The 12,799-nt window shown below is 42.4% G+C and overlaps 1 long non-coding RNA gene across 1 annotated transcript; it reads left to right on the top strand.

The window, feature by feature from the left end:
• The first annotated feature begins 2,896 nt into the window (after window positions 1-2,896).
• On the top strand, window positions 2,897-12,325 carry LOC108962346 (uncharacterized). The gene is made up of 3 exons (XR_001990922.3): window positions 2,897-3,129; window positions 8,749-9,034; window positions 11,421-12,325. It is a non-coding gene; the product is annotated as an uncharacterized LOC108962346 (long non-coding RNA).
• Window positions 12,326-12,799: the final 474 nt, after the last annotated feature.

Raw genomic sequence — 12,799 nt, 5'->3', positions numbered from 1 at the left:
CAAGCTCTCACAGCTGTCATTAAAACCCACTGCAGCACTGATGAGCCATTAGTGCTCTGGTCATTAATAACTGCAATTTTTGGAGTCAGTCTAGGTGAAAATAATTTAATTAAAATTGCCTTAATTCATGTGATTATTGCACCAAATAAAGAGGGCAACACATTAATGCTTCTCTGAAGAATACTTTTTTACCTCTTCTCTTCTATTGAAAGATTTAGCATTTACTGACTCAGTGAATTACTGAGTCATTAATTTACGCTTGGGGGATGAGAAATTTATTTTCAGTAGAATTAAATCTACAACCTGATGATGTAAGGGACTCCTCATGAGATCACTTGTACTGTAAATCAATCAATTTCTTCCAGTTCAGGGCTTTGGAGCACCAGCTAAACTTCCTTTTTTACAATGAGGGCAGAAGGACTGTTTATTTTTCTTCCAGATACGGTGGATGGTGCCTGCCCTAAGTCAGCTGAGGTGAGGAGCTGGGGAGGAGGTAAAAATGAATATACAGGCTGGGGAAGCTAATAAAACTCCTTCTTTTGCAAAGGACCATGGACCACTTGGCAGTGGGATCACAAGTGCAGGAGGACAGGGAGATTCATATTTCAATCACACTGACTCTTTAAGAAATCATGTATTTATTTATTTATTTGTTTCATGGTATCCAAATAATCTTATTTAGCTTTGCACTGTAAAGGTATTTACCATACTAATCCCATTAGGCAGATAATATCCCTGCCAGAGTTCCTGAGGAAAGCTTATCACCACTCCCATTGTTCCACTCCTCTTGACTGCTCTGGAGACAAGAGCCCATAGAATCAGATACTGAAATTTAAGACCAAATTAGATCCTCACACCTTTGCTCCAAAGCATCTTGGAAGTGTTAAACTGCTCAGGTGCTTAATCTGATGACTCAGGGGAGTCTTGCTCTTCCTCAGCAGTGAGGCTTCACCTCCAGCACAAACGCAGAACAAGCAGAGGATCTGCTTAAAACAGACTGGGCTGGTGGGAAGAAGGTAAAGCATGTAGAGTGGGTGGGATCTGTCTACTTCAGATTTCCTCCCATCTGTAAAGAAACGTTGTTTCCATTTGTTCTTTCTGACAGCCTCTTAGAAGAGGACTCGGGAATCCAGAGAGAAAAATGAACGCGCTTGGAAAAAGCCAGACAGATCTGAGAATCTTTCTGTTCCCACAGACCTCTGCTTGCTGAGCAGACGCAGCCAAGAGGAGCTCGGAGCAGCAGTGAAAGTGCTGGCTCATTACCCAGGTGCCTCTGAACACATCTGTCAGCTCAGAGGAATAACTCAGCTCTCCCTGCTTCCATGGATGTGGCCACAGGCTGATGGGCCCAGGGGTCAGCTCTTCTGAAGTGCACACATATTTTGTGCTGTTGATTTTTTAGCAAATGCCCTTCTCTATTTCACAGAAAACCCAACTGTGGTTTTTAGGGCCTATTTGAAGTGCTGTGTTGACATGGGATTAGATGAGTCTTCAGTTTTGATTTAGCACCATTTTCATTCCATTGGCAGCTTTCATAATCTGCTGGCAAAATCATGCAAGAGTAAGACTGGTCCTACATCTAGATCATATTTAAACCAAAAAGCCAAAGTGGTCTCTGGGTTGCAGAATAAAAACTTGATATATATGAAACCCTCTGCAGGTCAAACAATAACTGGATGGGTATTTATTTCATCAGAGTTCCTGCGGAAGGACCTGAGTGAAGGTAAAAAGTCTTTCCAGCTGAGAGCAGGGACAGAGCTGATGGTGCTGGTCTTGGTAGAGGAAAAGAAATTGGTTCCTCTGGATAAATCCCAATTTTGAGTCAATGAAGTTAATCAAGAAAGCATCTAAATAGTTTAATGCCCTGTTGCTCATGAAGAAGTAATTTTAAAAAAGTCACTAAAGAAGATTTAAAAATTGCAAACACATTTCATCTTTCCCAGAACATCAGTTTCCCAGTAAGGTCAGAGCAGATATTTAGTCCTGCATTAATATTAATAAAGACTCCTAGAAATGCTGGGCCAAGGAAAAAAATAAGGCCAGGTGCTGATGGAGAATTTGGGGCAGCTGCTTCACAAACCATTTTGATACAGAGTGTGTTAGAGGGAGGATTGCAGGAGATGGAGTGGGTGGCTTCAGCCAGGCTGTCTCTGAAATGGTCTGACAGAGCTGTGTGACAGGGGCAGCTTGGTTCTCTTCACCATGGGAGATAAAATTAAAATTTTAACTACTACCTCAGCAAAGCCCCAGTACCTCCTTCTCCTCAGCATCTCCTGACTGATACACCTTGAAGGAGGAATCTCTTTGAAGGTCCATCAGTGAAGAAAGCTGTGGCAATTCTTACAGTGGCTGGACTCCGTTTTCAAGGCAAGGGGAATTCCAGTGAAACTTCAAGATCCATCAAGGTGGTTTAGATCTTATTCATCACCCTCCTGGCATCCAGGCTTGAAATTCTTAATGTGATTAGTGCCGTGGAAACGATTTTCATCCTGCTCAGAGCCCCTGGTAAAGTGCAGGACCTGGTGGTCAGGAGGAGAGGGTTCCCTAAAAGCTGCCCCTTTTACAGCAGAGGTGAGATGGCAGGGCTCTGTCCCCAGATTTTTTGTGGCACCTGAATGTCCCTTTGCTCCATGGCAAACAGCCACAACAATGACATCCATCCACAGCAGAAACCCTGAGGGGAGAGGACACAAACCTCCAGCTACTGTGGCAGGAGTGTGGACAGCAGGAGAAATGCCTGCAAACACTCTGACACTGGAGTTCTGAGTAATTCCATTTTCCATGAGGTCCCTGGCATCTGGTGTGTTATTGAGTAACTCAGCAGAGATCTGTTAAATGCATAACCTCCCTGCACAAAGGGTACATTCTTTTCCTGCCTTTCTCCCTTCAACCCCTCCTTCCCTTTGATACCTGCGCGCTCCCCAGTTGCCAACCATGATTTTGCCAACTCCCTTGGAACATTTCAGTGGGACAAATCCCCCTGTTTATTCCCTGCCACCCTCAAGAGTTTACAGCCAGAAGCTCCATTGCTTCCAGCCTGACACTTCCCTTTGCTTCCTGCAAATCCTTGGGCTGGTTTCATAAGGTGCACCAAGACATTTCACCAAGAGAGCAAACATCTGACAAAAGGTAAGGATTGAAGCTGGCCAGCCATGGCAGGTGACTGCAAGAGTAGGAAAAGATTAAGCAGATGATAGGAGTGAGCTGTGTTTTGTTGTCATTGGAGTATGATGGAGGACAGGGTAAAATTCAGACAAAATGTGAGATAACTGTTTTGAGGAAAATCGTAGGGAATAATTGATATCAACTCAGTTCATTGAGTTTTACTCATCAAATACTGTGGAAGATGCTAGAGGTGTAATTTTGACTTGGATTTCAGCAGGTCACAAGGGTTTATGGAGGGCTGGTTTCAGGAAGGTTGGTGTAGCCTCTCTGAGCACTATTGCAGCACAAAGTAGAGCACAGCCTTACCTGAAAATGAGCTTTCACTTTGGGCTGGGTTGAAAGTGAATGCTGAATGGATGATATTGATTTAGGATTAGCTTTGCCACAAAGATAAAAGCTCTTGCAGCCAGGATGGGTCAATTAGCATCAATCCAAGTATCCTCCAGCTAAAACCTCCCTTTACATGGAAAAAGAAGGATGCACAGGACCCTGGCTGACAGGGCTAACTGAATCAGCACAGTTAGCAGTGGAGCACTTCTGGCCTCCTTAGTTTTATCTATTTTTCTTTGCAACAAAGGAGAACTTTGGATTTTATATTTGTAATTCCCAAAGCCTTTAGGACATGGTCTCTACCCTCAGGGTGACAGAGAAAGAAAAGCTGTAGATCTCAGTGTGAACTGACCATGTGAAAGCAGCAGAGGAGCAGAAGTTGCCTGAGTGGCAGCTCAAAATTTGGTTTTTCCTGAGTCAGAGAAGGCAGGATGTGAACACTCAGCCCTTGTCTCGTCCTCTTCCTCACGGGAGGTAAAGCTGATCTAATTGTCACGTGTTCACTGTGAGGAGGGAGGCTGCTATAGCTCTACAGTCAGTCAGCTGGAACAGTGACCCCAGGAGTGGAGCTGGCCTTGAATAATGCAATCATTTAGTACCCATCTTAATACAAATTCTGCTGATTTGGCTGGAGAAGAAAGAAAATTGAGGTCATTAACATAGAGTGTAGGAAAAATAAAAGAAAGAAGCTGCCTCTTGCAGCCCCATACTCCTACTCTTTTCAGTTCCTACAACAAGCAGTACTCACAGTGTTTATAATAGTTATCTGGTCAAGTATTAAATTAATCAGAAAAAAACCCACAAAGTTAAATATATACCAGTTAACAGTGAAGGTCTGAATGTATCCAGTGAGGCAGGAAGGGAACTGGGCAATTTGTGTGGAGTGACTGGAAACAGCTTTCTCAGTGCCCTTGGGTGCTTTTCCCCCAGCATGGCACATTTCCTTCATGAGCAATCTTGATTTACCCCATGCCTACAGCATCTTCTTCATTTTACCACAGTCCAGGGTTTTAATACTTCCAATTGCAAACCTCCAAAGATCTCGGTATAAGTCTGGGGAAGTGAGAGAGATCCTTTTTACCCACTTCCCTAGGGTTTATATATCTTCATCTCCCTTGACACTTGTTTTCATAGAATATTTGACTTTTTGTCACCTTCATGTGTGTTTCAGTCTCAGCTAATGTGGGAATCTCTGCATTCCACTCCAGGGAGCCCCAGCTCCTGGGAGTTTATCTCGACTAGAAATGATCATCTGTGTTATTCAGAAACCTTTCTGTAAATAACACACATATCTGCATAATTAGGGTCCCCCATGAATATGACATCCTGTGGCTTACAGTAAAGTATTAATTGATCTGTGACATATTCTGAATTCCCACTGGAATGCAGTTTATATCCAATGAGCTTCTCTTTGTTTTTGATTCCCTGCATTATATGCAGATAAATTCATCACAATCAATGTTTCCTTCTAATGAAATATTAGAAATTTCCTTCTCATGAAATATTATCTCCAAAATCCATATCAGGAATAGTCAGAAGTACCCAGAGAGCTTTGACTTGTACCCTGTTCTGCAGGGCATGTGTAATTTGCTCATTTAATAATGATTTTAAAATGTTTAAAATCTAAACAAAACAACAAGTTCCTACTCTTGTATTCAGGTGTGACTTATCCATCTTTCATGATGAGACAGGCATAATAATTATATAAGCCCTTGGGCCAGTATACACGAGCATTAAAGTGAATTATGACATGATCAGACTGCTAAGGAAAGCCACAGTTATTTTGCAGAAATGGGGCCAAATTCTTCTCCCCTGAAAGTGGTCATGATGCTACAGAAGTCAGCAGTTACCTTCCTGTGAAATTTGCTCTGTGCAGCCTAATGTAAACTTGGGATTTTAGCCCTGTCATGCTTGTACGCTCTGCTGCCAAGAAAACAGCACAGAAACAGGATGATGATTTTTCAGTTTTACATTGCAAGTGCACCTCTAATGCTCTGTGAGGCAGTGGGAACACAACAAGAGATGACTGGGATGCACATATTTAAAATACGTGTGGTTTCCAAAAGCACAGCATAAAGGGGGAAAGTGAGAGAATTCTACAGCTACAATAGTTTGACCAAGGATCAGAGAAGGCAATGGGAGTCTTTCCATTTTTCATTCAGTGAGATTTAGATCAGATCCCTTTGGGGACTCATAATGAAGTTTATTTCCATTATAAATATACAGTTGATATGTCAAATTTTACTACCATCATGAGAAAACGATTACACACAGAGTCACAGCCCAGCTGAAATTCACTTGAAAGAAAATTGCAGTAAGTGACTAGTGCCAAGTTTTAAAGGGAATGACATTTGACAAGAAAAACATTCATACTGCTTAGATACAATCACTAAATTGTATTCTTTCTGTGGTGATCAGTCTACTGCACTCATTAATGAGAAATCTGTCCTTCTCAAAAATTGATCCTTACTGACCTTTTCCATATCTTCCTCCTGATCTGAGCAGATGACTTGACAGGAGGAAAAAAATTATATATTTTTACACTAAAATAGCCAAATGTTAGCAGAGTTTGGATTGGTGCATGAGCTGCAACCAGCTAATTTTGAAGTAAATTTTTGGTTGACTTTTTCAAATTAGCTCCTTTTTTCCCCCTTCTAGTGAAGACAAAGCATTAGTGCAAAGGGAATAACTTTTTTATGATCATAAACTAGACAGTCTGACTTATGGCTTTCTTTCTCTGGATGTTACATTTATATTAACCATATCCTAATTTGGGATCAACCACAGCTTTTGTGAAGACCTCTGTACTTAAAAAATGAGCAAACTCAACCCAAGATGTTATTAATTACACAGGAAATTGGTATGGAAAAGTCTTTGACCATTTTTACATCAGAACCTATTCCTTCCTGTTTGAAAAATGAAGTGATTGACACACTTTTATCAAGCACTCAAAACTCAGAATTTTCAACCATTCCCACTCATTATGAACATAATTTGGTTTTGGTGGGTGGAATTCTCATTAGTCTCTGAGCTGGCTGGCATGTTTTGATAACTGAAAAACAAAGTCAAAATCTCAGCAATGTGAAAGCAAGTTTGTTTATTTTCCCAAATGACCCTATTTAAATTCTCTCCCCAAATTAAAAGCACTCTAATACATATTGGTAAGTTTCGCATGCCCCTGACTTTGAGGGATACCAGTCATTCTGATTTTAAATCATTAAGCTCTCCCTGTATTTCATATTCTCCCATTCCTGTAATCATTGACAGGTTGTAAAGAGGATGTAACAGACTGAAGTCTAAGAAAGAAATACAGCAAAGAGATGAAGGAGTGTTTTTTATCTGTCTGTCTCCTCAAGTCTTCAGATGGTGACTAGATGCCTACAGATAAGACTTTCCTTAATCAAGGAATTAGAGAGTTCTGCAGTTAAATGACATTGAGTGAGTCACAGAGGAGATCAGATCATCTTCAGTTGTTAGAATTTGCATCCCTCTGAATCCAGATAATAATTTTCCAGGAGTCAAAGACCACATCTTTCTAAATCAGTTATTTTGGTGGGAAGAGGAGCTTCAGGGCTCTTGTGTGTCATTTTCAAAGGTCCTAAATGTTAGAGCTAACCCAGGGCAATGTGACAGAAGCCACTGGCTGAGATTCTGTCTCCAGTGAGCCCAAGGGGGAGTCTGAGCTCAGTGTGGCCATGTTACCACCCAGGGTGTCAGTGGGAACACTGCCAGTCCAAACCAAGGGAAAGCAACATATTGAACCCCAGGAAGCAAAATAGAAAAAATATTCCAGTCCCCAGTCCCCAGTCCCTCATCTCCCCAGAGAGCCTCTGGCCCCAAGCCAGAGGGATGGAGAGTGCCATCAGATTTACAGGCCTGCCAAGGTGAGAGGTGTTTGGGGCAAGTCTCAGCAGAAGATATCTGTGAGGCTGACAGGTCTTTTTCTTTTTCCAATACATAAAATGGGTAACTAAGTGTAGGAAATGGGGGCTACAGCCATGAGATACAAAGGCAGTGAGACATTGCATAAACTGGAGAAAACAAAGTTCATCAATGGGTTCACAAAATCACAGAATGGTTGAGGTTGGAAGGGAGCTCTGGAGGTCACCATGTCCAACCCAGCTCACTTAGGCTGCCCAGGGCTGTGTGCAGCCAGCTCCATTTCACATCCAAGGGCACACTCCAGCCTTCACCATTCAGGGATGATCCCATCAGACCTTTCCCCCAGGAGCAGACTCTTCCCCAGCTCACTCAGTTCTGCTGTTTCTCATTCATTAATGGATCTCCCAAGAGGAATTTCTTGATGTGCAGGTAGCTCATAAACCCACGGTTTTTATGGGAGTCAGGGCAGAGCTTAATTCTAGTTACAGGAAACAGGAGGAACAAGGGCAGACTTCTGAGCTGCTTTATTGTAATTTAAGTAAGCTTCTAAGACACAAGGAGCTGGCAGCAATGTCAGAGGTTACAAGGAGTTTCCATACAATTTCAAATCCATATTTCTCCATTCTTATGCACAGTGTGGGAGAAGAGCAGCCAGGGGTAAGTGGCAGAACCAGGAGGAGGGAGAGAGCTGTTGGCTGCCTCTGCTTTGTTTCTCCCCCTTATCAGATCTTAACTTTGCAGCAGCAGCTTCCACAGCAAACTCCTTTCCAGCCTGACTTCCTAGGGATGGGAAGTTTCAGACACAGGAGAGCAGCTAGGGAGGCAGAGGAGCAGCTTTTTGGGCTGCAGCAAAATGTGTGGGATCCCTCCATGGCCCAGCTCGGTTTCCTTTGCCTACAAGCCTGACAGGCTCCCCAAGGAGATAGAATATTTGGTTAATCTGTCATTTGTTATTGGGTGAATCCTGACAAACATTAAGACTGCACTGTGATTCTTTGATGGTCTGTGTTTTGGTTTTTTTTTTTTTTTTTTTTTCTAATTGGTCAAGATTTTTTCTGCTGGGTATGTATTTCAGACTGCAAAAGAAATCAATACCCTACCCAATTATTTCATGCTTGTAGACATCCCAAAGAGTGTCACTGAATGAAGTGAAGTAATTGAGGCCATACTGTGACATAACACAACTGCTCTACTGAGATTGTTCCAGTTTTACATCCACTTATGTACCACCACAGAAATCTGTCCACTGTTCATATTTTAAATTATTATTTTAATTTTTTTTTTTGCTTGATACCAGCTTTTCCATCATTTCAGATGATCTTTCCTGTTTTAATCCATCCTGGGTACAATTATCTGTTCTTTTCCTTGCAGTTCCCAGGGCAGATGGAAGAAAATGGGCATCAGTTTGGAATGTCTGTGCCAGGAAATTCATAATAATGCCGTCATTCTTAAGACAACTCTGCAGCAGCAGGCTCAGACAGCTACAAAGTGGAGCACATGCATGGATTTGTCATCCTGTCTTACTCTTAAACAACATTGGCTTCTTTGTCAATTGTGAGGAAACAGGGGGAAAGCCCCTTGGAGATGAGCCACACGTTTATTTGTTCCTGAGCTCTGATAGCACTGTTGGCTGCAACACAATCCTTTTTTTTTAGAGGTGAGCATCTTGTGCAACTTGCTTAGAAAAGTCAACAGATGTCTTTGACAAATGCACTTTCTTGCCACAAGTTGACTTGTGACACCCAAGGGCAGGATGTGTGTGACAGCAGAAATCCAGTGTTCCAGACAGACCAGGAGTGCTGTTACCTGCTCCCTACATCCCCACTTCCACAGTGGAAAAAAGCCATGGACCATGGTAGTGACCTGTGGGGAGAAGTGCCCTAGCACACCACTGGCACAGAGTGAAACAAACCTTGGGGAAGAGGAGAGCAGAAACTTCCTCTTCTGCTCTCCTGCACCAATGCCCACCAATCCATGCTGGTGGACATCTGATGTTTCTGTTCAAACTAGTGATTTAGTAAGGCTGTGTCTTTCACCAAGCTCAGCTGAGTGTGGTGGGTCCTTCTGAGAGGGGACACTGCTCCACCTCCTCCTTTTTCACAATACCCAGAACATGAGGAGATTCACTTTGTCTCATGGACAAGTAAATACAGACTCTGTGGACCTAAAGCCCTACTGGTTCCCACAGCATCCCTTTCCAGAGTGCCAGTGGGAAGAAAGAGCCTTCAGAGTTGAAGATTTTTCAGTATTTCTGCCTTCATCAAATATTTGGGGGATATAATGAAAATATTTATTTCTAACTGCAAAAGGAGGTGGTTTTTCCTGGTAGATACTCTGATTCTCAGGCCCTGTGAGAGAAACAAAGTCCAGTGCTGGATTTATGTGGTTGCATTCCCCATCCTTTCCTCTGCCAGAGGCTGGGCCATATCCACAAAGAGTTTAAGTCTGGTCACAAGGGCACACAAGCAGCACTGAGGAGCTGCACTTGCACTGAGACAGACACACAGCCTACCCAAGCACTTCACAGGGGGGATGGTAATATTTTTAATGCCTCCCAGCAAGCACATGTTAAGAGGTTTGGTAAGCCAATATGAATTCTGAAATGTACAGACACATCTGTGTCAAGCCCTAATGAGAAAGGGCCTCTGAAGCACTCCAGTAAAACACCTGCAGCCTGGGTGACTGTTGTGTTGCCTTTGGATAAACACATGCTCCCTTGTGAGAGCAGCCTTGCTGGCTAAATTAATGTACTTGCAGATCGTGGAGTTTGGAAATGACTACTGGTAATATTAGTGCTGCAAGTCACATTTCCTTTAAAAATGGAGTGTCCCAGCTGAGGGATGACACCTGATTGAGTGACACACTTCCACACACTTTCCTCAAAGTAGAACGACTTCATTTTAAGGAAAATCTCTACAGGGGAAGGGAAGGAGGTACACCCCTTCCTTTTTGGTGCATTCAGAAGGTTTGAGAATTCCCCACTCTCCTACTTGTTTCTTGAATTTCAGCTCCCTTTAAAGTTAAAAGTAACACTGAATGTCCATTTCCAGCATTCCAGGATCAAGGGAGGGTTCTGTTGCTGTTGCTTTTCACCACAGATGTCCCCAGCAAGAGTGCCCAGAGCTACCAGAGAACCCTGCAAAGCAGCTGAGGCCAATTGCCAACACTTAGTCATAATTCAGGCCTTCTCATCCTAAAAAAGAGCCCAGAATAAACTGCATCAGCTGCCACTTCTCCCTGTCCTGGACCTGGAACAGAGTCTGTGGTGCTCCAGAGCTCCCTCCCACTCAGCTGGTCTGAGCCTCCCTGTAATAGATTAAAATTAACAATGATGATAGGGAATTAATAGCCAACTAATTAAGGTTTAGAAAGACCAGCGAAATCATCCCAGAGCTAAGAAGCTTTCCACAGCTTAGGTTTGAAGAAAAGTTGACACATGAGCAATGTTTAGGTTCTAATCCTCCTGTATCCCATGCTCAGTCTCAGGGAGAGGAACATACCTCTGCATCTCTCTTCTCTTCTGGATTGTGTAGCTCTCCTCATTAATCTTGTGTTTTCCCTTGGGTGAGTCCAGCTCTGCTACCATTCAGCCTCAAGGCTGGGACCCTGGAAAATATCTTCTGAATTTTCAACAGGTGTTTGTCTCCCTCATCACAGCTCTTATTCCTCTCTTCCCTTAGGAAACATAACTCATTAAAGATCAAGAAGAGCTTAATTCAAAAATAGGTTTTATTTATAGAATTTCCCCTTCCCCTCCCTCCCCATCTCCCCTTCACTTTTCTCAGTGTATTTTACTTTCACCAGCTGCACTATCCTCTCAAAAACAACTTTCCAGCTCTGGAGCTCCACAAGGTAAAGGAGCTATCCTGCATTCACAAGAAGAGTCAAGATCCCAGGTTTATGCTTCTTTATAATTTAAAAGCTACAATTTACAGGTTTTGCAATCTTTCAAGCTTTCCTTAATAAGGGGTACTTATCCTTGTCACAAAAAGGTAACCTTAGGATTATAGAAGAATAAAACTTTCTTTTGTCTTTTCTTCCAGGTGTCCATATGTCTGCAACAGGGAATCAGGCCAGCTCACAGAAACTTCCTCTCCTCCAAGAACTGCATACTGAGGCAAATTCCCAGCTTATTAAAAAATAGTTGTGTTATTTTGCCATCTTGTTTGTTCTGCAATTCCACTGTATTCTTCCTCTCTCTCTCTCTCTCTCTCTCTCTCTCTCTTATTTTTTTTTAATTATGCCGCTGGCTTTTGGAGGGGGAAAAAAAGGAAATGGAATAGAAAAAAAAGCCAAGAAAATTTAAAATATATCTTTATTTTGGACTGTGTGTCATTTCCAAACTTCTGTAGGAATTGATAGGAACATCCCAATATTCAGATGCTATTTGTCCTGTGAAGAGCTGTTTGCATGAGGAAGTACACAGAAGCTTCCAAAAAAACCCTAAAGTGTGTTATAAAGCTTCTCTTCAGCTTCTGACAGAGTGCCTTAACTTCACTGCTGCTGAAGTCTTTTCCAAAGTAAATGAAATCAGAACTGGAATGGCTAAAACTTGAGTAACACTGTCCCAGAGTTTAATGTGGTCCAAACACTCAATTTCAAAGTTCAGCTTAGTTGTTTTAGTTTTCCTGAATGATTCCTAAGACAACTTTTCAATTCAGTGGTGTATTTTCTTTGGTGGTTTGGTTTCTTTTTTTGCCCCATCTTATAACTTCCTAGATTTTGAAGGTAAATTTATGTTGAGATCCAGGAAACTGTTCCTTCAAAATAAAGGAAAAATGTTTTGGTCTGTGGTTTCTTTTATGAAGACACAAAACTGACCATAACAACATCTTTTTAGTTATACTTCATCCTTCATTATTTTTGAAGGAAAGGATTGGCAGAATTCTTTATACCCTTTCTTTGAATGCTATAAAAGTATTATAAATTTTTTTTTCCTTAATGTAAACTTGTGAAAAAATTGAAAAGACACACACACACACACACAAAAAAAAAAAAAATTTAAAAAAATTTGAAAAGTGCAATGTTTGTTGGTGAATCACCCAAATGGCACCCAGACTCCAACACAGCATTGTTGCGTAGCTGTTTGCAACTTCGCTTAATTGAATTTTGCAATGCAGTTTCACAATGCCACTTTGTGAGGCTTCCTTTGTACCAATCCAGTTCCCTAGTATTTAAGAACCCCAGCTAGGCTTTGGAGAGGAGAGTTTCAGCTCTGCCTGCTCTTGGCTTCCCACCATCTCTCTCTGCTCCGCGCCGCTGGCGGAGCGACCGCGCGGCTCCTCGCGGGGCGCGGATGGAGGGAGGGATTGCACCTCCCTGTCCTGACACACTTTTACCCTTTGACACCACAGAGAAAACCATCAGACAGCCCCGTTCAGTCACCCACAGCCCCTGGTGCCTCCTCAGAGCTCAGTGCTCA

The sequence above is a fragment of the Serinus canaria genome, chromosome 14, assembly GCF_022539315.1.
Source record: "Serinus canaria isolate serCan28SL12 chromosome 14, serCan2020, whole genome shotgun sequence".
Classification (NCBI taxonomy): Eukaryota; Metazoa; Chordata; class Aves; order Passeriformes; family Fringillidae; genus Serinus; species Serinus canaria.
This window is presented reverse-complemented; position numbering and strand designations above follow the sequence as displayed.